We start from the raw sequence: 27227 nt of genomic DNA, 5'->3' as shown, positions 1-27227 counted from the left end.
TTAAACATTACTCGCTAATATAAGTATTCACTAAGATACATTTATTAAGTCAGTTAACCAATCAATTTTACACAGAAAAACATCCATTTAGACATTTATTTACCCATTTATTCTTCCATCAACCTTTAGATATACATATATAAAAAATATTTCTTTTTCAGAAAGATACACATTCACTGGATGATGTCATCAGCGATGTCATCAGTGATGTCATCAGTGATGTCATCAGTGATGTCACTGACCATGTCATGAGTGATGTAATATGTGACGTCATCAGCAGTGCATTGCACGCGCAAGTTATAGTGAGTCCAACTAACTATAACGTGGGAATTTCAATGGTTTTATGCGAGTAAAATTTCCACCTAACTGTAACATGTGAAACCTATGGTTTTTTCAGTGAATATATATATATATATATATATATATATATATATATATATATATAAAATTTCTATGGCAAAATGAACCCCCTCATTTTGTTCCTTTTCAAATTAAATGTATTAAGTGTTACCACTTTATTCCAATCAAGATGACTTCAGGTGTGCCACACTTTTGTCATAAGTAAGACTGTTAGCGTTCTAGTTGTTCTTTAGAACACTCTGGGACATTCTGTCATTGGGCTATAGTTGGGCTACATCTTGCGGATATTTGGGCTACATTTGGGCTCTTTTGTCTCTGGTGGCCATCTTGGGAGACTGCATATCAGAATTTTTTTAATGAAATAAGAGGATTTGAGAAGTCACTCAAAATGTGCCCTAATTTTTCTTTCTTCAGCACTAATCATAATTTCTATGGCAAAATGAACCCCCTCATTTTGTTCCTTTTCAAATTAAATGTATTAAGTGTTAACACTTTATTCCAATCAAGATGACTTCAGGTGTGTCATACTTTTGTCATAAGTAAGACTGTTAGCGCTCTAGTTGTTCTTTAGAACACTCTGGGACATTCTGTCATTGGGCTACATCTGGCTGATATTTGGGCTACATTTGTTTTTTTTGTCTCTGGTGGCCATCTTTGGGCTACATTGGGCTACATTTGGGCTCTAACATATATATAGCCCAATGTATATTTTTTCAAAGTTAATTTTCGTAAAAACCACTGGAGCATATATCTTGAGACAAAGCAAAGGCACATCGGGGTACCAGTCCCTACAATTTTGCCAAGTTTGGTGGAAATCCATTCAGCCGTTCGGGCTAAAAGTGAGGTCGACCGCCCTATGGAAATTAACATGGGGAAAACACGTTTTGGGACCCCCCCTTTTATCTCAGCCCCCACTTAACGAATCCCCCCCATACTTTCAAGGAAGGACCGGAGCTCCGCGAGGCAAATTTGAGGAAATTTTCAGGCAGATTCGTCAACCGGCACCAAAGTTATTCACAATAGAATTTTGAGATTTTGCACTGAAAAAAATCCTAATTATAACTACCTACTGGCGACTGCCAGTAGGATATATCTATATCTATACATATCTATATACATATATATACATATATATATATCTACATATCTACATATCTATACATATCTATATATATCTATATATATATATATATATATATCTATATATATATTCACTGAAAAAACCATAGGTTATAGACCATATATAGTTAGGAATTCGCATTTACAAAACCTGATTTTACTCACACAAAACCATTGAAATTCCATATATAGTTAGTTGCACTAACTATATATCGCGCACCCGCAATACACTGCTGATGATGTCACATATTACATCATTCATGACATGGTCAGTGACATCACTGATGACATCACTGATGACATCTCAAATGACATCACTGATTACATCATTCATGTGATAATACGATGAACCTCTTCAGACTCTAATATAACCTTAGATACACTCAGTGTAAACAGACACTCACAGACTGTCACTCATCCATGGAGTTACTCATACACCTAGTCAGTCATGCAAAGAATCAATCACACCTCCATTTCCTCAACTATACAGTTACATACACCTTATTTATTCAAACATATTCTAACACATATTTACTCTCGTATACAATCACTGATACAAGTTTACAATGATCAACACAGCGACTCACACATTCACTGGCTCTTATGCACAGTTATTTATATATGTCAACTCTCACATGTACATATGTACTTACTTTGACATGTAGCACTGAGATATCCATTCACTCACCAATACACTCATGCACACAGTCAACCGCCCATACAGCTGTTTCCACATGCACTTTTGAACCCATACATCTAGTGAATCAACTGCTCACACATCTATGCACAGAGTCATACACCTCCCAGCCACCCACACACACACTCAGTCTCCCATACAAATACTTGGGCAACCAATCAATAACCCATATAGTTACTCATATAGCTACTGATCAACACATGCAGCAGTTTACAGAACAACAGACATAATGATGCACAAATTAAGACAGTTTAGTCACTAACCCATGCACTCAGTGAGACACATTTAATCACTCACTTATACAGTCAGTCATGCACCTACTAAATCTTTCATCCAGACACTTATACATTCACTCATTCTTCAATATGTAAGACATATTTTAACTTTACAGAAACATACAGTCACTGGATGTTGTCATCAGTGATGTCATCAGTGATGTCATTTGAGATGTCATCAGTGATGTCATCAGTGATGTCACTGACCATGTCATGAATGATGTAATATGTGACATCATCAGCAGTGGATTGCGGGTGCGCGATATATAGTTAGTGCAACTAACTATATATGGAATTTCAATGGTTTTGTGTGAGTAAAATCAGGTTTTGTAAATGCGAATTCCTAACTATATATGGTCTATAACCTATGGTTTTTTCAGTGAATTTTCAAGGTTTTGTAAATGCTAATTCCTAACTATATATGGTCTATAACCTATGGTTTTTTCAGTGAATTTTCAAGGTTTTGTAAATGCTAATTCCTAACTATATATGGTCTATAGCCTATGGTTTTTTCAGTGAATATACATATATACATACATATATAAACATATATCATCTGTATATCTATATAAATACAAACATAAATGCATGCATACATATACTTATATGCATTTTAGGGTTGTTAGGGCGTTTTTGTGTGTATTATGTTGCTTTTTTAGGGCTTTTGGGTCAATTAAGTAGGGTTCCCGGAGCCTAGGGCTGAGGGGCCGGTTCAGTTTCGTGCGTATTGGTGTTGGCAAGGTTTTGAGGGATTTTGGCGGTTTTTGGTCGAGATTTGGCCGTTTTATGGCTTTTTTTGTGTTTGCGGGGGGCGCGTATTCGGGTTCAAATTCGTCCCCGTTCCAGTGGATGGATTGGGCTGATTTTTGGAGAGATGTTAGGGAATCGCTGGAACTAGTGTCCAGCCAAGTTTGAAGCGGATCGGAGCAGTGGAAGTGCTTTAAAGAGCAATTTTTGTGCGGAGTAGCGAATTGCCATGTTATTCAATGGGAGTTTTTGGTGCGCATGGAGAAGGTGAATTTGGGGTGTTCCAGTTGCGCTAGAGGGACGGGGCTTGGGTGAGCTGTAGGGAGAGTGGATCGGCAGGTGTGCCAAATTTTTGGGATTTGTTGGCCGAAGGGAAGGGTGTGCTTGGGCAAAGTCGATTTGGTGAAAACGGTGCGTTATTTACATGAAAGTTGAAAAAACACTAATAAAAGCAAAGCTAAAAAGCCACCTCATTACAAACAGAATGGCTTTAACTTAAACGAGGGCGAGATCTATTGCATTTTCAATGCTTGTTTACTTTGGTTCCATCAAGAAGGCATTCAGATGTGTCACACATTTGCCATAAATTCAGAATGTTAGCACTCTAGTTGCACATTAGATCACTGTAGTAAAGCTACTGCTCACCAGGGACGTCTGCTGCTGGTATTCAAAGTGCATGTTTCAGTCTGCATGTCAGAATTTTTTTAATGAAATAGAAGAGGATTTGAGAAGTCACTCAAAATGATCCCTAATTTTTCTTTCTGAAGCACTAATCATACTTTCTATGGCAAAATTAACCCCCTCATGTTGTTCCTTTTTAAATTGAGTGTTTTCAGACTTACCACTTCATTCCAATCAAGATGGCTTCTGGTGTGCCATACTTTTGTCATAAGTAAGACTGTTAGCGCTCTAGTTGTTCTTTAGAACACTCTGGGACATTCTGTCATTGGGCTATACTTGGGCTACATCTGGGTGATATTTGGGCTACATTTGGGCTCTTTTGTCTCTGGTGGCCATTTTGGGAGACTGCATGTCAGAATGTTTTAATGAAATAGAAAAGGATTTGAGAAGTCACTCAAAATGTGCCCTAATTTTTCATTCTGCAGCACTAATCATACTTTCTATGGCAAAATATACCCCCTCATGTTGTTTCTTTTTAAATTAAATGTTTTAAGAGTTACCACTTTATTCCAATCAAGATGGCTTCAGGTGTGCCATACCTTTGTAATAAGTAGGACTGTTAGCGCTCTAGTTGTTCTTTAGAACACTCTAGGAGGCTGCAGTAGAACACAAAGGAATCAACTGACAGTCTCTGTCCTTGTTGGATGTACATGTTTTACTGAGAATGTCAGACTTCATTTTCACATGACTGAGAAAGATAATGTGAATTTACAGAAAATATGCTTTCAGTTTAGCTTATAGATCCCCTTCCAAACCACTGTGGGAAAATCATGAGATATTAGTTTTCTTTCAAACAATATTCATGATATCACAGCAGAAGGTTTTTTCACATGGTAAAATCACCTTAGAACCCACCACAATTCCTAAAACGAGTATGGTACCATCAACAAATGATTTATAATGTAACTAAAGTCCTAAAACCCTCTATTAACTACAATGCTTTTTAATGAGGTGCTATCATGTATATTGGTCTCAAGATGGCTGCCAACACTTCTTGGATGAAGTGCTGACAGCCAATCAGATCAGATGTGTGGTTAGGCTCCGCCCAGATATATATCTTGTTTTGAACCTAAATTACTCAAAATCCACTGGAGCACATATATTGAGACCTAGCAAAGGCACATCGGGCTAACAGTCCCTACAATTTTGCCAAGTTTCGTGCAAATCCATTCAGCCGTTCGAGCTAAAAGTGAGGCCAACCGCCCTATGGAAATTAACATGGGAAAAAAGCGTTTTGGGACCCCCCTTTTTTCTCGGCCCCCCCTTGATGAAACCCCCCCAGATTTTCAGGGGCTGCTCAGAAACAAAATGTTCCATTTTCCTGAAAATTTCAGCCAATTCCGTCCACAAACGCCAAAGTTATTAGACATAGAATTTTCAAAAATCCCATAGAGAAAAAATCCTAACTATATATACCTACTGGCGACCGCCAGTAGGTAATATATATATATATATATATATATATATATATATATATATATATATATATATATATATATATATATATATATATATATATATATATATATATATATATATATATATCACAAATCCTGTGTTCAAAACCCACGCTCGCTTCACGCTGGATCAAAACAGGACACGGACCCAGTTGTTGTTCGGTGCTTCAAATGTTTATTGCAGCCAGATGCCTGAGACGCGTTTCGCGGCGCGAACGCCGCTTGTTTATTTATTTTTTCCTTTCTCACAACGAGAAATCCTGAGAACAGGGGCCGTTTGTTTTAAAGGTCTCAGTAGGGCTCCCCTAGCCAATAATATACAGTCAGATGACCCCTTCAACAAGGAACATTCAGACGCTTCAGGATGCTTAGTAAAGGTTTAATGTGGCTTGGTGTAGCCTCACCAAAGCATTTCGACTGTAGCCTTGTTCACAGTAGAGATCACCATGATCACCAACAAAATCAAAGGAATACAATTAGTGATTAGCCGAAATAGTGATGGATGGCTGCCACCATTTGTAAATAGATTCATTGATCTAGTTGTATTCAAGTTATTCAAGTTATACATATAGTGTGATACAAACACCAAATTCGAGAGATTACTCACATTTCTTACAACAAACCACCAGGGTATTAAACAATACTGGTTCCAAGGTATCCCTGGGAATGCAATATACTCCACCCATATGTGTATAACAATGTAATGTAGATACCAGGTGCAAAAGGTTGCTCTCATGTTTGACAGCAAATGATGAAGACTAATACAATTACTTGAATAGCAACGCTTATCCTCATAGCAACAGCAACAGTCTACACTACGTGCCTCAGGTCAAACCACTGCACTGAGTGTACAATGCAATGAGGATGTTGAGCTCTTCCACTCCCTTTCCTCACTGGATGATATGGACTAATGATAGGGAATATATATCACAGCGTATAGTATGTGTCCAAGGTGTCCACTATGATCATTATACTTAACACAATGTTATGGGACGTATTGATCAAATATTGTTGCATTCACATGCTATGTTGGAAAGCGTTGCTATTCAAATAATTGTATTAATCTTTATCATTTGCTGTCAAAAATGGAAGCTACCTTTTTTACGCTGTATCTACATTAAATTGTTTAACACAGATGAATGGAGTAAATTGTATTCACAAGGAGTTTCCTAACCGAGTGGTTTGTTATCAAAAATGTAAATAATCTCTCGAATTTGGTGTTTGCATCACAGTATTATATATGTATAACTTGAATACCACTAGATCAATGAAAGCATTTACAAATGGCAGCCACCCTCTGTCACACTTTCCACTAAGCACTAATTGTAGAGCTTTGTTTTTGACCATGCTGATTTAAAAAGGTCAACTAAGCCTCCTCTCCATACTCTGAACAAGGCACACCCGATACGCATTGTTGAGGCTACACCAAGCTCATTAAATCTTTACTAAGCATCCTGGAGCGCCTGAGTGTTCCTTGACATTGGAGGCACATGACATTTATATTCACTGAAAAAACCATAGGTTTTAGGGGCGTTATAGTTAGCTGGACATTTCACTTGTACAAAACCATTGAAATTCCTCCGTTATAGTTAGTTGTACTAACTATAACTCGCGGAGCCCGAAATCCACTGCTGATGATGTCACATATTACATCATTCATGACAGTCAGTGACATCACTGATGACATCACTGATAACATCATCCAGTGAATGTGGATTGGTTCCATATTTAAATAAGTATTTTATATATATAGCAATCTGTATTGAAGACTGAGTGGATGTATAAGTGTCTATAGGGAGGATTTAGTAGCACTGTGATTGACTGTCTAAGTGACTAATTTAAAGTGTCTCACTAAATATATGGGATAGTGATTAAACTGTGTGAATATATGTATCACTATCTCTTGTTGTGTAAACTACTACATAAGTTGGTTACTACCTATGTGAAAATCTATATTAGTTATTAATTAGTTAAGTGAGTATTTGTATGAGATAGTGAATGTGTGTGTGGTTGGGTGGGAGGTGTGTGACTGTCCAAAGATGTGTAAATAGTTGACTTAGTAGGTATAGGAGGTTAAGACTGTATGTGGAAACAGTTGTTTGGGTGAGTGAATCTCTATGGTTGTGGTGATGTGTAAATATATTTCTCAATGATAGATGTCAAACAAAATAGAAATATAAAAGGCTGTGTATGTGACAGTTGTTTATAAATAAGTATATATAAGACTCAGTGATTGTATGAGTGACTATCGAAAACTGTATACTTGTAATAGTGATTTTATAACACTAAGTACGAGTTACTATCTATATGAATAAATAAAGTGGTGTTTGTAGAAGTGTGTAGCTTAGTAAATGTAAGTATGATCAATTGTTTGCATAAGTGAGTAGGATGACTGCATAAGTGAATAGGATGTGTGCTGGTGTGCAATGTCGACATAGGTGTACAAGTATATTTAATACTGTTCTATAGATCTTTGTTAGCATGTATGAGTGCATCTATACGTAAGTGTTTAGATGTATGTGTAGATGGAGGAATGACTGAGTGGGTTTTTAGAAATTTGTATTGGTGAGTCAATGGTTTCAAATATGGTACTCCATATTTTATAATGAGTGTTGAAAGGTTATTCTAGTGTACGATGAGATGTATCAGATTGTCACGTGGATGATGTCATCCGTGATGTCATTTGAGATGTCATCAGTGATGTCAATGACCATGTCAAGAATGATGTAATATGTAACATCATCAGCAGTGGTTTGCGGGCGCGCGAGTTATAGTTAGTACAACTAACTATAACGGAGGAATTTCAATGGTTTTGTACAAGTGAAATGTCCAGCTAACTATAACAAACAAAAAAACTATGTTTTTTTCAGTGATTTTCTAAGGTTTTTTAAATGCTAATTCCTAACTATAACACCCTAAAACCTATGTTTTTGTCAGTGAATTTCAAAGGTTTTTTAAATGCTAATTCTATGTCAGGACCTGAGGCTTCAGATTATGCTATATCTTCCTTCGCTTTATTAACATAAAGAAACCACAGCAGCTTAGGAAAAGATATAATAAGAACAAAAAATGCTTTAAACATAAAGCATTGACGTAATGTTCAACAAAAAATCAACAACAACTCCCAAGAGTCTCTTTGTTATAATCATAGTCCACAGTCCTTTGTCACTGTTCATCATCCCTATATAACCGGACTTCCCATCATCTTCCTCCTCTTTCTTCGCTGCTCCCGCAGCCAGATAAGTGCTTTTCTATTTGTCTTCTTTTATTGTGCTTGATGTCTTGCGGTCTTTGGGGACTCCTTGCATGGTTTATTTCCTTTCAGAGTCCCTTAGTTGCGGGAACGTTCTGCCGTTTCTACGCGACTTTTTTCCCACTTGTGTGCGGTGTGTACATAGACCGCAAGGGGGCGGCCTGTCGCCTCGCCGACCCTCCGGCGCGCCTCCGCGGTGCGAGGAGCCGCGCCGTGGGGTCTGCTTGCGCAGGGGCCGACCCTCGCGTACCCCTCTGACACCTGGTGCTCCGGGTCTGTACTTCACAAATTGACGCCCTTTGGGGTCTGTATGGCGGTTTTGACCGCGTGAATCGCCTTCGGGCGAGATCGGTGCACCTCTTTATTCGTGTGTGGCCTAGCGCGCTTGAGGGGTACGTAGACCCGGTCCCGGCGGGGAGGGTCTGCGCGCTTGGGGGTTGGTGCAGCCCACCTGCCACGTCAGCTGGCCCAAAACGTGATCGCAGCCGCTGGGCCTGCCCACATTCGAGAACTTTCTCGGTTGCCGCCCTCTTGGGTGCCCCGCATTTGCCCTTGGTTCCGACATGGAAGGGGAGTATGATGAGGAGGCCTGCCCCTATCTGCAGGATGATGAGTTTTATCAGTCGGTGGACAGCTCCATCTATCGTTGTGTGACGGAGGTGGTAGGGCCCATGGAGGACCGCCTTTCGGCCCGCATCGTAGAGGAGTGTGCCAAGCTGGCAGCGGCGCAGGTGCCGCCGCCCCCCGAGCTCCCGGGGACGTCCGGCGGGTTGCCGCCCGCTCCGAAGAGACCCCGGGGTGAGGAGCCTTCATCGGAAGCCCAAGGCGTGGATAAGGGCGCCTTCGAGCGTCTTCGTGACGCCTTCCTGGCCAAGGCGACGGCGGTGCCTCCGGCGCCCTTGGTGGACCCTGGCACTTCGGGCGGTCTGTCAACGGCGCCCGCCTCCCCGATCTACGACTCTCCGGACACAGATGACGACGGGGAGTCGACCCGGTCTTGGCTCCCGGCGCCTTCGGGAAAGGAGATGCCCCGAGATGAGTCGGGCATGCTGGACCCGGACGAGATCGTCCACCCCCGATCCGCGGCCTGGGCCCCGGGGGAGACGGTGGCGAAGTTTGTCGCGGGCCGGCTGCGCAAGCCCCTGGAGAAGGAGGCGAGGGGTTGCCTGCGAGGGGAATGCCCTCGGCCTACTTTGGAGGGGAAGGTGGCTATGACCCCAGAATTGGACCCCAAGATGGCCACCTTCCTGGCGAAATTCATGAAGGACCCCAGGAAGGGGATCGATCGGTCCTGGCGGGCCTGCCAGGACAAGCTGTTGGATGCGGTCGGGCCCGCCACGAAGATCCTCGATATGGCGGAGGAGGCTCGAGCGAATGGCACCGCCATTTCACCGGAGGTGCTCTCCAACTGGGCCCAGAGGGTGATCGTCTTCTTGGGCAACGCCAACTGTGCCCTGTCCACGGAGCGGCGGCGGTCGCTCCTTATTAAGCTGGACCCGAAGCTGGGGGACCTGGCCTCGTCGGAGGCAGGTGCCGTGGCCCAGGGTGGCCTCTTCGGTGAACCTTTCATCCGCGAGCTTGGAAAGTTTGTGAACACGTTCACGTCGCTGGACAAGGCCCAGTCCAGCATCAAGAGGGTGTTTCACCAGCGTTTTTCTGGAGGGGCCGGTCGCGGCAGGGGCCGCGCGATCGGCCGTGGTCAGCAGACCAACAACCGTGGACAAGGCTCCGGAAGAGGTCAGTACCAGACCTCGGCCAACTACACCAATTTCTACCCCACGAGGGGACAACGCTATGGTGGAAGAGGATTCCAAAAGAAGTCCGGACAAGGAAATGCCCCCGGTAAGTGTACTTTGCTTGGATCAAGTTCCGATTGGGGGGCGGCTGGCAAGCTTTTACGGGGAGTGGGAGTTGCTCACTGCCGATGCTTGGGTTTTGCAAACTGCGAGAGGTTTCCATATAGAGTTTCACGACCAGCCAACTCAGGTGAGGCCCCCGCGCCCGATGGTTTTCTCAGATTCCGACGCGCGATTGATAGACGGGGAGGTCTCGGACTTGCTGCGCAAGGGAGCCATCCGCCTATCAACGCGCCACCCGCATGGGTTCCTCAGCAACGTCTTCTTGGTAGACAAGACGGATGGGGGCAAGAGGCCTGTGATCAATCTCAAGGAATTCAATGGGTGGTTGGTCTACCGTCACTTCAAGATGGAGGGGATCCACCTCCTTCGGGACGTGCTCCTCCCTCGGGATTGGATGGTGCGACTGGATCTCAAGGATGCCTACTTGGTCGTTCCCATCCACCCCCCTCATCGTCGTTTCCTACAATTCCTGTGGGACGGCCGGGTGTTCGAATTCACCGCCCTGCCGTTCGGCCTTTCTTCGGCCCCGTGGTGCTTCACGAAGGTCCTTCACCCGGTGGTGGAGTTTCTCAGAAGCCAGGGGGTCCGTATGATAGTATACTTAGACGACATCCTCCTTATGGGGCAGTGCCCGGAGGTGCTGGCAGGACAACTGCGTCAAGCGGTCGGCCTGCTTCAGAGACTGGGGTTCGTCGTCAACGGCTCCAAGTCGGTCTTGGTTCCCACTCAGCGGATCACCTTTTTAGGTTTCGTGGTGGACTCGGTGCAGGCGGTCTTGAGCCTGCCGAGCCGGAAGGTCGCAAAGATACGGCACCTGCTTCGGCAGACGATCGCGAGGGATCGTACGTCACTGCGCCATGTCGCCAAGGTGGTGGGTCTTCTGTCGTCCTCCATCCAGGCGATTTTCCCAGGCCCGCTGCACTACAGGGCTCTTCAGCGCCTGAAAGCGCAGCATTTGCGCCGTGGGATGTGTTACGATCAGTGGGTTCCCCTCACGGACGAAGTGAAGGAGGAGATGTCATGGTGGCTGTCTCACATGGAGGCATGGAATGGGCGAGCGATCTTCGGGTCGGCTCCGGACTTAATCATAGAGTCCGACGCCAGCGGGTCGGGCTGGGGCGCCGGTGCGGGGATTTTTCCACCGGCGGCGCCTGGTCGTCAGAAGAACAACAATTGCATATCAATTGTTTGGAGCTCCTTGCGGGCTCCTTCGCGGTTCGCTGTTGGACCAAAGATTCGGTCAAGGCTTGTGTCCTGCTCCGGATGGACAATGTTTCGGCGGTCCGATATGTGAACCACCTGGGAGGTCCTCGGTCCCGCGCCTTGGCGGATTTAGCGAAGGACTTCTGGGATTATTGCCTGTCTCGTCACATTGCGGTGACGGCGGAGTATCTGCCAGGCCAGTCCAATCAGGTAGCGGATTGGCACTCTCGACATCTCAGGGATGCCAGCCAGTGGAAACTGGATCCGGGAGTCTTCCGGTGGCTACACTCCCTTTGGGGCCCCTTCTCGGTGGACCTCTTCGCGTCCCGTCTCGACCACCAGCTGCCGCGGTTTTACAGCTGGAGGCCGGACCCTCTGGCGGAGGCCACGGACGCGTTCTTGCAGGATTGGAGTCGGGAACAGCCGTTTGCGTTTCCCCCGTTCTCCATGATCATGCGGACGGCGGCTCAAATACGCCGCCAGGGTGCGGACCTGGTGTTGGTTACACCGCTGTGGAGGTCTCAAGTATGGTTTCCGGTTCTTCTGGAACTTTCCTGGGATTTTCCAATCCTACTCCCCCTGTTTCCTCTGCTCCTGACGAGCCCGGATCGGGAACCTCACCCTCTCGTCATGCAGAACACTCTCCGCCTCGTGGCGTGGAGGCTCTCAGGAGACGCTGGACGCTCCCGGGCCTTTCGGGGTCAGCTGAGCACTTGCTCTCCAAAGCATGGGCCGATAGTACGACGAAGCGTTACAGATCCGCTTGGCTTAAGTGGATGCGTTGGTGTTTACGAAGGGATTTGGATCCCATGGTCGCCGGCCTTGTTCCCGTGCTGAATTTCCTGGCTCATTTGGCCGACAAGGGTTTGGCGTATAGAACGATCAATGCTATCCGGTCGGCGATTTCTGCGGGCCATGATAACATCGATGGCCATCCGGTAGGGGAACACCCTTTTGTGTGCCGGCTTCTGCGAGCGGTTCGCCTCGCGCTGCCGCCAGAGCCCAGGTACTCCGTCCTTTGGGACGTCAATTTGGTCCTGAACCTGTTCCTATCGTGGCCAGCGAATTCTTATCTGTCTCTGAAGGAGCTTTCGGCGAAATTAGCCATGTTGTTATGTCTGGTCTCTTGTAGGCGCGTCTCGGACGTGCGCGCGCTGGATGTTTCTGCACGCATTTTTTCCCCGGAGGGGGTTACTTTTACGGTGGGTCGACGCACTAAGACGTCGTCGCGTTCCATTTCTTATCCAGCCTTTACTGACACTCCTAAGTTGTGTGTCGTGCAATGCCTCAAAGCATATGAGGACCTGACCTTGGATCTACGCCCTCCGGGCGAGCGTCAGTTGTTGATTGCCCTGCGGAAGCCACACAAAGCTGTCTCCTCCACCACTATCGCTAGGTGGGTGCGTTGGGTCATGCAAGAAGCGGGCATCAATACTTCTCTCTTTGGAGCACACTCCGCCAGGGGGGCCATGGCCTCTAAGGCATTCTCGGTGGGTGCTCGTCTGGAGGACCTTATGCGAGCGGCGGACTGGTCCTCGGATTCCACCTTCAAGAGGTTTTATTTTAAGCCGGTGGTGGATTTAGCTCAGTTGGTGGTAAGTAAGCTTTAAACTAGCATAATCTGAAGCCTCCGGTCCTGACATAGAATCGAAATTTGCCTAGCTTACTTAACGGTAAGTTTCAATTCTATTAAGGACACGGAGGCGAGGATTATCCCACCCGGACTACGGTGGTGTCTCTACCCACCCGTATGGCAGTAATTAAAGCGTTTTCCTTTACGTTGTCTGTACTGTGTTGTTCACTGAATGCTCCTCGCCTTGTTGTAGCCTTTTCCTGGGCCACCTCGCTGATGCTGTTCCTTTTTTGGCAGGCAACGACGGTGCTAAACAGGACCAATGAGGCTTAAGCGTGATCTGCGCGAAGAAAGAGGAGGAAGATGATGGGAAGTCCGGTTATATAGGGATGATGAACAGTGACAAAGGACTGTGGACTATGATTATAACAAAGAGACTCTTGGGAGTTGTTGTTGATTTTTTGTCGAACATTACGTCAATGCTTTATGTTTAAAGCATTTTTTGTTCTTATTATATCTTTTCCTAAGCTGCTGTGGTTTCTTTATGTTAATAAAGCGAAGGAAGATATAGCATAATCCTCGCCTCCGTGTCCTTAATAGAATTGAAACTTACCGTTACGTAAGCTAGGCAAATTTCGATTCCTAACTATAACATGTCTGAAACCTATGGTTTTTTCAGTGAATTTCAAAGGTTTTTTCAATGACAATGTTTTAATGTATTGTTATATTTATTTTTTATATTAATTTACTACATTTTTTTAAACTATTTATTTTTAGATATTTTATTTTTCAAATTACATTACATATTTTTAATATAAATTGGGAAAAAAATTGAAATTCTAATATTTTTTCATTTTATATTTTTTTAAATATATTTATATATATTTTATATAGCAGGCAATTATATCCTATGGAAGGAAATTCAAGTTACTGGTAAGTACAGTTAGAATTACTTTTCAGGATCAGTACTGGGCTCAAACATGCAGCACTTAGGTCTCATCTGATAACAGATGAGTAAATCGGAATTCGTAGTTTGGCTGATTTTAGAGGAATTTTTGCAAGTTTTAAAAATTGTCACTTAGAAACTTTTTCAGCAAAAAGCAGGCAATGATATCCTATGGAAGGAAATTCAAGTTACTGGTAAGTACGAATGGAATTACTTTTCAGGATCAGTACTGGGCTAAACGATGCAGCACCGAGGTCTCTCCTGATAACAGATGAGTAAATCGGAATTCGTAGTTCGGCGGACTTTAGAAGAATATTTTAAAGTTCCAAAACTCCACACTTAGAAGAATGTTAGCCAATGGAAGGAAATTCAAGTTACTGGTAAGTATGGTTAGAATTACTTTTCAGGATCAGTACTGGGCTCAAAGATGCAGCACTGAGGTCTCTCCTGATAACAGATGAGTAAATCGGAATTCGTAGTTCGGCTGATTTTACTTCGGTCCAGTACATATAGAGCCACTTTCTTACACCATCCCCTCACTTCACCACTGTGCAAACACGCCCGGTGGCGCGTTTTAAGTTGGGAAAATAATTCCCCTTCAATCCTGAGGGTCCAACTAGCCCACTAGGTACATCCAGTAAGCGCCACGGAGCTGCGTAGCAGAGAGATGTAAAAAGGGGAACGCCCTAGACCACCTCTCTGAAGCGCAGTGGCACTTACTGGAAGCACCTAATGGGCTAGTTGGCCCCCAGGTCCCTCAGGATTGAAGGGGAATTATTTCCCCAACTTAAAATAGGGCGTGTTTGCACACTTCACCTCATGCCGCCGTCCCCTTCCTTCCCCACTGTGTAAACACGCCCTGTGGCCGTTTTGAGTTGGGAGATTAACCCTAGGGACCCTCAGGATTCAAGGGGACTTAAACTAGCCCACTTGGTACCTCCAATAAGCGCCACAGAGCTGCGTTAGAGAGGTGTAAAAAGGGGCGTGGCCTGTGAACACTGATCTGCAACGCAGCTCCCTGGCGCATACTGGAGACACCTGTTGGGCTATTTGACCCTCAGGGACACTCAGTATTGAAAAATAATTAATTCCCAGACTTAAAATGTGCCCCGGGGCGCGTTTGCACAGTGGTGAAGGAAGGGGGAGTGGCATGCCTGCAAACACGCCCTGTGGTGCGTTGTAAGTTAGAGAATTAATTCCTCCTCAATCCTGTGGGTCCCTGGAGGCCAACTAGCCCATCAGGTACCTCCAGTTTGTGCCAGGGAGCTGCGTTGCAGAGAGGTGTTCAGAGGCTACTCCCCTTTTTTACAACACTCTGCAACGCAGCTCCGTGGCGCTTATTAGAGGTACCTAGTGGGCTAGTTTAAGCCCCCCTCCCGAGGCCATAATCGACCCGGGGACCCCATCCCCCGGGGCATGGGCACTTTTTAAGAAAGATTTTGGTGGTGGGCTGCGTGGCCCCCCTTCCTCTGGCCATTTATGGCCCCGGGGACCCCACTCCCCCTACACGGGTTTCTTTATTTTAACAAAAAGCCCCGGGGGTAGCAGTCCCCTGGGCTGCGGGGGGCCACGAGCTCCCCCCGCATATATTAGCAAAAAGCCTTTGAGCCCCGCCACCCACTTATGATAAAGGCCCGGGGGTGGCGGTCCCCGGGGCTGGGGGGCTATGAGCCCCCGAACAATTTTCAACAAATCCGAGGGTGGTGGTCCCCGGGGCTCGGGGGCCCCTTTGGGACCCCCTCCTAAATTATTTCATTGCCCCTAGGATTTGGGTCCCCCCGGGGGCTAACTACCAATATAGCGCGGGGGCCATGAGCTCCCCCGCATATATTAGCAAAAAGCCTTTGAGCCCCCCCCACCCACTTATGTTAAACGCCCGGGGTGGCGGTCCCCGGGGCTGGGGGACCCCTTTGGGACCCCCACCTAAATTATTTCATTGCCCCTAAAATTTGGGTCCCCCCGGGGGCTAATTACCAATATAGCGCAGGAGCCCGTGCTTTGGTTTTTTTGTATACGCAGGATCCGCGCACCCTGCGTGGATTTTGCCGATTTAAAAGAAAACATTTTGGGCCTTGGGGGTCCTTGTAGGACCCCCCCAAGCAGGCCTAGGGGGTCAGGGTGTTTCTACCCTGACCCCTTTTTGCGTTTTGGGCGTTTTTTTATTAGGTTTCTTGTGCCTCGGTTCTACCGAAAAACACACATGATGGACGGAATGTTGCACAATGGCAAAACATTCACCCCCAGTCACAGATCTGGGTTTAATCCATCATTATTTTGCTCACCAAGCCACCCCAGTTTAGACATGACCATATGCAAATCAGCCTTGACCCTGTGCCTCATGGGAACAGTCCAGACCGAACTGCCAAGACATGTCTTCCCTGGACCGAAATCAAGCATCCTAGGACCAATTTCTGGCTATCAGCCGTCTTCAGCCAGGATAGCTTGACTCCAGTGACGTAGTGAGCACGGGACCCACGTCTGGGTATACCCTTCCCACATAGGGTGAACAGCAAAACACACAAGATGATGGACGGAATGTTGCACAATGGCAAAACATTCACCCCCAGTCACAGATCTGGGTTTAATCCATCGTAATTTTGCTCACCAAGCCACCCCCTTTTGTACCGCTCGGTTCTGGCGAGGCACAAGATGGCTGCTAACACTTCCTGATTTGGAGTGTTGACAGCCAATTAGAATACAACTCGTGCTCGGCAGGGTGCGCGGATCCACCGCGCCCATAGATATATATGCCATTTTGATTTTCTCAGGAACTACTGAACGGATTTATACCATTTAACCAAAAGGCACGACTCTGAACCAAGGTCTACCTTTCTGCCAAATTTGGTGTAATTCAGTTCAGCAGTTCGGGCTGTAGCTGTGATTAAAGGTCCCTATGGAAAATTGCAAGGGGAAAACCTGTTTTGGGACCCCATTTTTTCCCTCGGCCCCCGCTTGACAAATCACCCCGAGATTTTCAGGATAGGAGCGGACCAGAGCGCCCCACCAGTTTTGAAAATTTCGCGAACATTCGTCCTCTGGCGTCAAAGTTATTCCAAATAGAATGTTGCGGATTTCCTATGAAAAATAGGTCCTAACTATACCTACCTACTGGCGACTGCCAGTAGGTAATAAATAAATATATAAATACATATACATATATACATACATATATATATACGCACACACACACACACACACACACGTATATATATATATATGCACACACACACGTATATATATAAAATATTTTTTATCAAAGACTTGTGTTTCTTTTGCGAATTCTAAACTTGTGTTAAAAAAAGAAAGAAAAAAAAAAGGAGTGCATCTGAAATGTCCGTCCTATTTAGTCGCTTATGCTGCGCCCATTGGGGCTACCTTCTTAATCCTGTGACGAACTGGGACCGAAACAGGTTCAAGGCACCAAAACGAAGACAAACACATTCAGAAATTGCAATACAAGACTTTCCATGACACGGATTGAGTAATACCCTAGTGGCCTCCTTTCCGGAAAACCTAAATCACACAGTTTATTTTAATGGACTCTGTGTTGGTAAGGCTGTACAAACTGTAAAGTATTTAAAGGGATCAAAAGAGGTTATCCACTAAAGGAAGTTCAAGGCAAATTAGTGGCGAAGTGTGGACGGGAAAGAGAGGGACAAAGAGGAATAGAGTGAGGAAGAAAATGAGGGTGCACAAGATGGCTAGATTGGAAAGCCTATAGTAGTAAAGTCCCTTTTAGTATGGTCACTCCCACCCTTTTTGCTCCAAGGCTAATGGTTCTGAGCCTGAAAGTGCACTGAAGCCTGCCACCCATGCCCCAGTTTAAGTGCTCTCTCCCTAAAACTGATTGGCAAGGACTTCAACCCCCTTATATGTCCCTAGTATATGGTACCAGTGGTATCCAGGGTATGGGTGTTAAACGGGTAATCAGGGCCTGAAGCACTGTTTGCACCACCCTGAGTGACCCAAGCAAACTACTGACAGCAGTCCTGCCATTACAGACTGCAGGAGCAGTGCAAACTGCTCGAACTCGACTTTGCCCTCTGCATGTGTGGCAAAGTCAATTCACTATTTTTATTATATGCAAGTCACCACTAAGGAAGGCCTTGTGAGCCCAGCAGACATCATCATATTAAAGGTGTGGACATATAAGTGCAAGCTTATATGTCCCTATAGTGGTCTTTACCTTTAAAAGTTACTGTACGTGATAGGCAGTCCATAGGAAAACATGGGCTGGCACATGGGCAAACTTAAGGTCACCAGCTCTATTATGGTAGAGGCTGAAATGTGTGATGTTTGGTAGCAAACAACATGCCTGGTCACCCCTGACACAAATCTCATGTTGAGGATGATGTGACATGAACCCCGGTGGCTACCTTAGAGGTTGCTCACCTGGTTGCCCCAGCCTTTCCTGTGCTCTGGCTGACAGCCCACAGTTGCTGCCCCCAAGGCATCTGACCCCCTGCTAGGAGATGTGAACTCTCCCAGGAGTCAGAGACAATGGCCTGGAAGGGAACATGGTCATACCTCCCTCACTGACAGGATGGCTAGGTAAAAGACACATCAAGGGGGTGAGCTTCAAAGACTTTACCACCTTTGATATGCACACTCGCTGCCTTCCAAGAGACAAAACAGCTTTCCCCATGCCACATCGCATATCTGCATCCAGGTAGGCAGTAAAATTAAGTATTCAGGAGGTGTACACACCCCAAAGGCTAGCCACATCTCTAGGGTAGGCTACCTGGTCTCTACAGCTGAGGAAGAGGTCTGCTATTTTTAAAAATGGTAGAATAGAGGGTTCTAGGTAGAAAAGGTGACACACGCCCCTGGATGTGGTCACCTCCGGGGCGGATTAGCCGATATGGCTAATAGTTCATTGACCACTTGCACCAAACCCCCAACACCCATAAATCTAGGATTTAAGGGCTACCCCTGATACCAGAACCTCAGTTCTGATCCGACTAGTAAAGGACAGAAGAAATCAAAGTCTACGACAACAGGAGCTGCTCAAATTAAAGGTGTGATGCTCTGCACCTTTGGCAACCTTCCTGGAGCTGCACAACTGCAACTCATCCTGGACCAAAGCTCGGTTCTACCAGACAGAGGAACCCTTTTGAGAGTTAAAGGCAACTCGAGACTCCCCTGGACTGGTGACACTAGTCCCCTACACACCATAGGTAATAAAAACGATCTATCAAAGAATCGCTGGCCACTGGGCCCTCCAAAGCATCGCCCAAAAGTGGATGGCCCAGTGCATTGTAGGAAACATAGTCCTGACCTCCAGCAAGTTTCAGACGGCTACTCTTTTCCTCTGGACCGCCGGAGGTCAAAAAGTCTTTCTGCTGACATTACAACTGCCAAGCCTTTACTCGACGCTGCATCTCGATGGAACATTGCAAAACCTTTATCTAATGTCAGTAGTGGCTTTGCTGTCGACTTTTTGCACCCAGTTTCCGACCAGCGCCTGCTTCAGCACCAAGGAGAACCAGGACAATTGTGAACCAGGGCATCTCGAGCCAGGTAAAATCGAACTGACTGTTATAACTTGCTCCAGGGACCCACAGCATCTTTATCCTCCTTGGGTTCCATACAACTCGACCTGCAAGTGACCGATTGTCACTGGTGCTTTTCACAATTGGCCGCAATGACAGAGGTTTGAAGTACTGTTAAGTACTGATTTAATTTTGCTTCTTAAATCCATAACTCATGTTATAATTATCGTATTGAGTTTGTTTTTGTACCTAAATGTATATTAAAAGCTGCTTTATTTTTATAAATTGATATCAGATTTATTTCTAGTTGTGTCATTTACTTATTGTCCATGTTGGTACTCTGAAATACTTAACACATTCCTTAGGAAAGATTGGCTGCTCTTTGCCACTTAACCAGGCCTGAGCTAAGGATTTATTATTGAGAATCCAAGGACCATCTTTGGGGTATAGTGAGAGTATTGCATGGTGAAGCCTAGTCAGCATTATCACATAATACTCCACCTTCCTACACCAATGTGTAGACTTCAACTCTGATCACCTGCTTATAATCCAATGACCACTAAGAAACAAACATGACCTGGCAATAAAAGCAGCCAATACTGGCACAAAAACAGAGACCACCTTTCCAGCACTGCCCTGTTCGTACTCCAAACCTGGGCCAATTCTATCTGGAGGTAAACACTTTCGACACATTCAGGCAAGATTGCCGACGCTGGATTGCTGTGAGCAGTCGCATTTTTTCCCCTCTCCAGCCTGAGGATGAAGTAGTAGGATGTACAGAAGCTGGAATCCATGGTCTTCCTAGCTTCTTCTGAATGGCACTGATATGGCTAGTACACGACGAACCAGAACTTTCAAAGTCAAATTATCCAGGGTTCATTGTTAAGCAAGCTTACTACTGCTACCGAGCTTTCGACTGGCTAAAGAGAGGTGCCAAAAGCCTGATGAGTACGATTGCGCTTAGGATTAAAAGGAAAACCCTGATACAGCAGGCTGAAGTACAAGCGCGAGAGACTGTGATGCCTACAATGCCTACAAGAACGACGAAAAGTGAAAGGCAAGAGAAGCAAGAAATTCAGAGAGAAAAAGACAAGAAAGACAAGAAAATGCCGAGTGGGCCGAGTGATTCAACAGGGAACACGACTGGGGCGAGTAAAGCCACGCGTAATCCAGGTGCCAATCCGGGTGCTATCCCTAAAACAGGGGTCGTGGTCGGAGGAAAAAAGAAATCTGATCAGAAATGCAGCAGTTCAGATGAACATACTCTGCGCGCAATAAATCTAAGTAAACCCGGCAGACAGCAAGATAAACAGAAAGGCAGAGATACATTGTTGCGGCAGCCTACCGTTACTGAAGCTTTCTCCCCGAGAACCCTCCAGCGTATGGACGGTGTGCAAGGTCCAAGAGGTAGACGGGGGAGCGGTAGCGGTAGCAGCAGCGGGATCGGCGGCTCCACTGGTCCCGGGGAAAGCAGCGGAAAACCGGACGCTCAGGAGAGCGTCCTCGAGGACGCTGACGACGCCAAAGGTGGGGTTGCTAGGCAACGCCCGAATCACGGACTCGGCAGCAAGCCAGAGCTCGGGGAAAAAGCCGCCGCCACTGACACAGCAGAGGCAGAGGTGCCAACACGACAAGAGAAGCTGCAGCAACTGGAGAAAGAAGGAAAGATGCAGCCAGAAGGTAACAATGACATTCCTGAGGTTGGAGAAACTCTGGAAAATCAGGAAAGTCAAGGCCAGCCTGCGGTTGAATTCGGCAACGCAGATATGCTAGGAGCCTTGTTGATGGTGGAAAATGAAATGAAATTAGCAAGCATGGAGCCCTTGAAAACATGGGGGAGCACCCTCAGCCTGGCGAGCAAAAATGGAGCTGGTGAAGGAGCAGGTAAGGCCGAAGGTGGCTCTGCAGAGGGAGATTGTTTCTTCTCATTGAATGAGGAGTCAGACCCTGAGCAAACAAGTATTGGAAGTTCAGAGGAGGGTGTACACTCAGACTCAGACTCAAGTATTGATAAAGATACCACCCTTAGAAGGAAGTCCTTGAAGCTATCTAGACAGCTCGCAGGGGGGTTTGAGGCGGCCCAGAAGAAGTTATTATGGGATTATTCAGCGACATCACAGTCATACCAGGATGTGGATGATAATAACCCAGGCCCCCCCCCCAGCAGGTTCAGATACAGCGCATCAGCTACCAGTTGAACTCCTGTTTAATACCCTTAAGCAGATGCAAGCGGAGGCTAGAGCAGAAAGCCGTAGAGCAAGACAGGACGCTAAAAAAATTCAAAATACAATGAGGAAAATGAATAAGCTGTATGATGAACTAGCTGAAAGAGTAACAGAGGCTGAAGAACGTACAGGCAAGCTGGAAGATGAGATGGGCGACTTCAAATCTTTTAAGTCAGATCAAGAAAAACTTTCGGAGGATTTCCAATGGAAGTTGGAAGATTTTGAAAATCGCCAAAGAAGAAATAACATTAGACTTTTGGGTGTGGCAGAAGGGATTGAGGGGCAGGACACAAGGCGCTTTGTGGTGAACATGTTAAAGGGGGCTTTCCCAGAGTCAGATTGGCAGTGGGATAAAGAGATACAGCGAGCGCATAGATATCCCTTTACATTGAAACAGGGGGCCAGGAAAGATGGGCAGGGCTCTTATCCCAGAGCGATCTTGGTAAATGTAGGGAACTTCTTGCTGAGGGAAGAGATTATCGCCAAAGCTAGACCAGATAGCAAGAGGGTATTTGAGGGTACCGCATTTTTCGCTAGGCCTGATTTTTGCCACGTGACGGTGGAGAGAAGGTGGAGGCTCAGACAGCTGATTGCACCATTTCAGGCATTAGGGTCAGAGGCATACCTCCTTTTCCCTGCTAAACTGAAAGTTGTAACAAAAGGGAAAATAAGAGTGTTCAACTCCGAAATTAAAGCACAGCAGTTCATTGAAGAGCTGAAGAATAGGAAGGGGGGTTGAGTTGCTGGTAAGGATATAATAGACGGGTTTTCACTACAAGTATAGCTTTTTTAAACGATAAGAGGAGCCAGGGACTCAGCTAGTGATGAGATTAGGCTGAGAGGGGAAGCGACTGACGCAATTCAAAAGCGGCCACACATAGGTCTTTTGACCTATTTGCCCGTAGAGGGGGGGGGACCGGGGTGGGAGGGGTGGGAACTGAGGAGACGGGAGAGAGGGGGGTGGGTGGGGGAGGGGGAAAAAAGTACAAATGCACGATACACAATATTTGACTCAGCACAGTTACACATCCTACAAATTCCAGAGTATCTGGTATACAAAAAGATCAGTCTTTCATATAAGGAAATTGTGGCATTATGATGACGTGTAGAATCGCCTCAATTAATATTTTTGGTCTCAACTGTGTTAACAAGAGGTTGAGGGTGGCAGCGTTGCTAAAATCTCTGAGATTGGACTTGGTGTGTTTGCAAGAGACACATATTGAAGGTACAAGAGGCTACCTATTGGAACAACTTGGTTTTAGATTATTGGCCAACACTAAACAAGGGACAAAAACAAGAGGAGTAGCAGTTTTGGGTAAGACTAGGGAGATAACGGTTAAAAGAAAGAAAGAAGATCAGTGGGGAAGGTGGGTCATCCTCGAAATCTGCTTTAAAGGAAAGACCTTTACGTTGACGTCAGTCTATGGTTCTACTGAGGATGATCCTGACGTTTTACAATACTTGGACATTGAATTAGCTCAATGGCCAGAGCCAATAGTATGTTGCGGAGATTTAAACATACATGTTCCAGATAGCTCTTGTTTGCAGGCGGGTGGACATTATGGTGGTAGGAAGAAGAAAGTATATAAAGCTTTAATAGATCTGGTTTCACATAATTCCCTGGTAGATCCTTGGATTAAATCACAACAACAGGTAGATGGTAGCACATTCTTCTCGGCCCCACATAGGACTTTGGTTAGGTTGGATTATTTTTTAATTTCTAGTACAATACTCCAGGAAGTTCAAATCGAGAAACAACCCCGGATAGTATCAGATCATAGTCCGTTGATTTTAACTTTCAAACTAGGACAGGGTCAGAATATCAGTACACAATGGACGTTTGAAAGATCATTACTAACAGACGATGCATATAGAGGTCATATGGAAAAATGGATAAAATTTTATTGGGAAATTAATAGAGGATCTGCCATTTCAGGAATCGTCTGGGACGCCTTCAAAGCGGGAGTAAGGGGGGAGACAGTTAGTTTTGTCCTAGCAAAACAGAAGAAGGAGAGGGCGAGATTGGAGGAGGTAAGATTGAGACTGATAAAGGAGGAAGAAGATCTTGCTTTGGCCTTAACACAGAATCTTCCAGTGGAATCACATCTGTTCAGAATTATAGCTGTGAAAGCAGAAGCAGTAGAAGGCATTGTAGAGAAGGAGGCAAATAATTATCTGTCCAAAAAGGAGAGCGCATATGAACTAAGTGAGAGGGTAGGACATATTTTGGCGGTCCGCACGAGACAGAGAATGGCTACTTCGGATATTAAGGAAATTAAGGATAGCCAGGGTAACATGGTAAGCGAGATAGAACAAGTGAGAGAGGTATTTAGGGAGTATTACACAACCCTCTATACCCCAGAGAAGGAAGAGAGTTTTACTGATATAGAGAGGTACCTAAGGGGAGTTGAGACCTATAAATTGTCTGAAGACAGAAGAGAAGAACTTGAGATGGCAATACAATTAGATGAGTTTAACACCGCATTGAATAGCCTACCATCAGGTAAAGCTGCAGGGCCGGACTTGATTCCGGTGGAGTTTTATAAAGTATTTAAAGATGTATTGATTAATGATATGTTTAATATTATGATTTCAGCACAAAAAGGTGATGGGGCTCCCCCATCTTGGGGAGGAGCAGATATTATTGTAATCCTAAAAAAGGGGAAGGACCCAAAAAACACATCTTATAGGCCGATCACCTTGATGAACGCTGATGTCAAGGTCTACTCTAAAATACTAGCTACAAGGCTGTCAGGGGTTATTGAGAGTTTGGTAAGCCCTGTCCAACATGGATTTATACCTGGTAAAGGGACAACGCAGCATACCAGGACGGTTCTAACTATGTTCGATGCGGCAGGTGGCCTGGGAGACCCTATGGCAGCACTTTTCTTAGACGCCGAGAAGGCATTCGATAGGGTCTCTTGGAAGTACTTATGGCAAACTATGAGGTGGTCTGGGATAGGCGAGGGATTTATTAGGGCTATACAGGCGCTATATAATGATCCTATAGCCAGAATTAGAGTTAATCGAGGGTATTCAGCAGATGTTAATATAGGAAGGGGGACAAGACAGGGGTGCCCATCATCCCCATTGCTGTTTGCCCTGTATTTAGAACCACTGCTCCATAGATTAGAAGGCAATCCTTTGATCACGCCAGTTAGGTTGAATGGTTGCGTTGTCAAATCCCTCGCCTATGCAGACGACGTGGCAATACTTACTCCTGACCCTCATATGTCAATTGGTGAAGTTGAACGGGAAGCGGAGTTATTTGGGCAAATCTCTGGTTATAGTCTTAATAAAGCAAAGACCCAGATAGTAGAGAATGGATATTCTAACTGTAATGATCCACGTGTGGTTACCTCGGCAGTTTATTTAGGGGTGGCTATTTCGTCAGACCTTGATAATGTTGTGGGAAATAATATCGCCCCCCTATTGGCAAAAGTCAAAAATGACCTGGAAAGGCTCAACAATTTACATCTGTCTCTGGTAGGAACTACAAATGTTATCAAAATGCTAATTCTTCCCAAGTTCCTTTATTTTTTCAGAGCTATTCCCCTTTTTTTCGAGAATAAGTGGTTTAACTCATTAGAGATTATTCTGAATAAATTCATATGGGCACAAGGCAAGACCAGAAGGGCTTATAGATTTATGGCTTTGCCGAGAGAAAAAGGGGGGTGGGGAGTGCCTGATTTCAGGATGTATTATGTTGCTGCTGCCCTGCAGTATATGCAGGGGTTAATTGGGGGAGGTGGTAAGACGCAAAAAGTTACAAGTTTGTCGACAGAAATTTACAAGGCTGTTTTAGGCGAAGAAGCAGAAAATTGCTTCTTAAACTGTACGGAGTATGGGTACTACAAAAGGACCAGGTTTAAAACACTAAATGCTGCTGTTAGAATCTGGAATGTTTTTTTAAAGAAGTCAGGCCTTGGTAGGTTTAATAGATATATTAGATTATACAAGAATAGGTCATTGCCTGCAGCAATATTTGCGGATAGTACAATGGCTGGCTGGGCTGAAAGGGGAATTGTACAGATTGGGGACCTCAGAGGGATTGAAGCGATGTTTGATATTGATAGGAGATCTTTCTTTAAATACCTTCAGGTTAGGAGCTTTTTGGGCAATAAACAAGGAGGACCTGCAGGATATCAGAGTAATGAAATTTTAGAGAAAATACAAATCTCTGCAGACTGTACAATTAGGAGCCTGTATGCATGCCTGGTGAAAGGAAAAGCAGATGATATGGAAAAATTTAGTAACAAATGGGCATCTAAACTGAGTATTCCAAAAGAATTATTTCAAGAGTCACTTGAGCTTGCGCGTACGGTTTTGTGTTCGGCACCTTTACAATCACAGCGTTATAAAACGCTGTACTTCTTATATTTTACCCCAGCAAGAATAGCTAAATGGGGAGGTACTACGGGTATCACTTGTCCAAGGTGCAATCACTCAGAGGCGGATATAATCCATGTTTTCGCCACATGTCCACAACTGTATACTTTGATTGAAAATATAGAACGATTTCTAATTAGGTCATTGAAGCTACGCATAACCCTCACACCATCAATATTATTGTTGGGGATAGATCAGGATGGAGGTATAGTACATAAAGGGTTTATCTTTGTGGCTGCTGCAGTTTATAGACTGACTATAGCTAGAGCCTGGTTAGATAAAAATCCACCTATCATGCAAACCTGGTTGGCTAATTTATTGGCAGCCTATAATTTGGAGAAACCTATTTATTCCCGAAAAGGGATAAGAGGTAAAATGAGAGGATTAAAAATATGGGAACCCATAACTAGATGGAAAGAGAATATTGGGCCTCAGTAAGATTAAGGGCTGTCCCTTTGCTTTTGGTTTTTTGTTTTTTCCTTATTGTTTTTTTGTACATATATCAAATGAGTCGTTATTGCCGATCCTATGTTTTACCTCATAGGCAATTAATATGAAATGTATTATATGAAATGTATAAATGTATGATGTGTAAACTGTGCAAAGTATGGAAATAATAAAAATAAGTTAAAAAAAAAATGGAGGTAAACACTTTCTGGGTTTCTTATGTTCTAACGTCTGATCTCACATCTAGCCATGAAATGTATTACTCTTGGATCTATATTATTTCAAAATGTGAAATGCAGGAGTATTCCCGTTTCTTGCTCAGACGAAGGCAACATGCTGAGGAAGATTATTCCAGACAAGTGTCAATGTATTCACTATATAATTTTCTTCTGAAGATTCTGAGCTGTACATGATTTCAAGGGACTGATATTTACAGCTCCCTGTTTTTCCCCCACCACAGAGCGTTTATCAAAGCTAGATTGATTATTTTCTGTTCGCTTGGTT

At 44.8% G+C, this 27227-nt stretch overlaps 1 protein-coding gene across 4 annotated transcripts in view; it reads right to left on the bottom strand.

The window, feature by feature from the left end:
• Positions 1–27227, bottom strand: part of DNAJC13 (DnaJ heat shock protein family (Hsp40) member C13) — a 1694551-nt gene that overhangs the window by 1489857 nt on the left and 177467 nt on the right. The gene's annotated exons all lie outside the window — the stretch shown is intronic.

This window comes from Lissotriton vulgaris, chromosome 10 (genome assembly GCF_964263255.1).
Source record: "Lissotriton vulgaris chromosome 10, aLisVul1.2, whole genome shotgun sequence".
Taxonomy (NCBI): domain Eukaryota; kingdom Metazoa; phylum Chordata; class Amphibia; order Caudata; family Salamandridae; genus Lissotriton; species Lissotriton vulgaris.
This window is presented reverse-complemented; position numbering and strand designations above follow the sequence as displayed.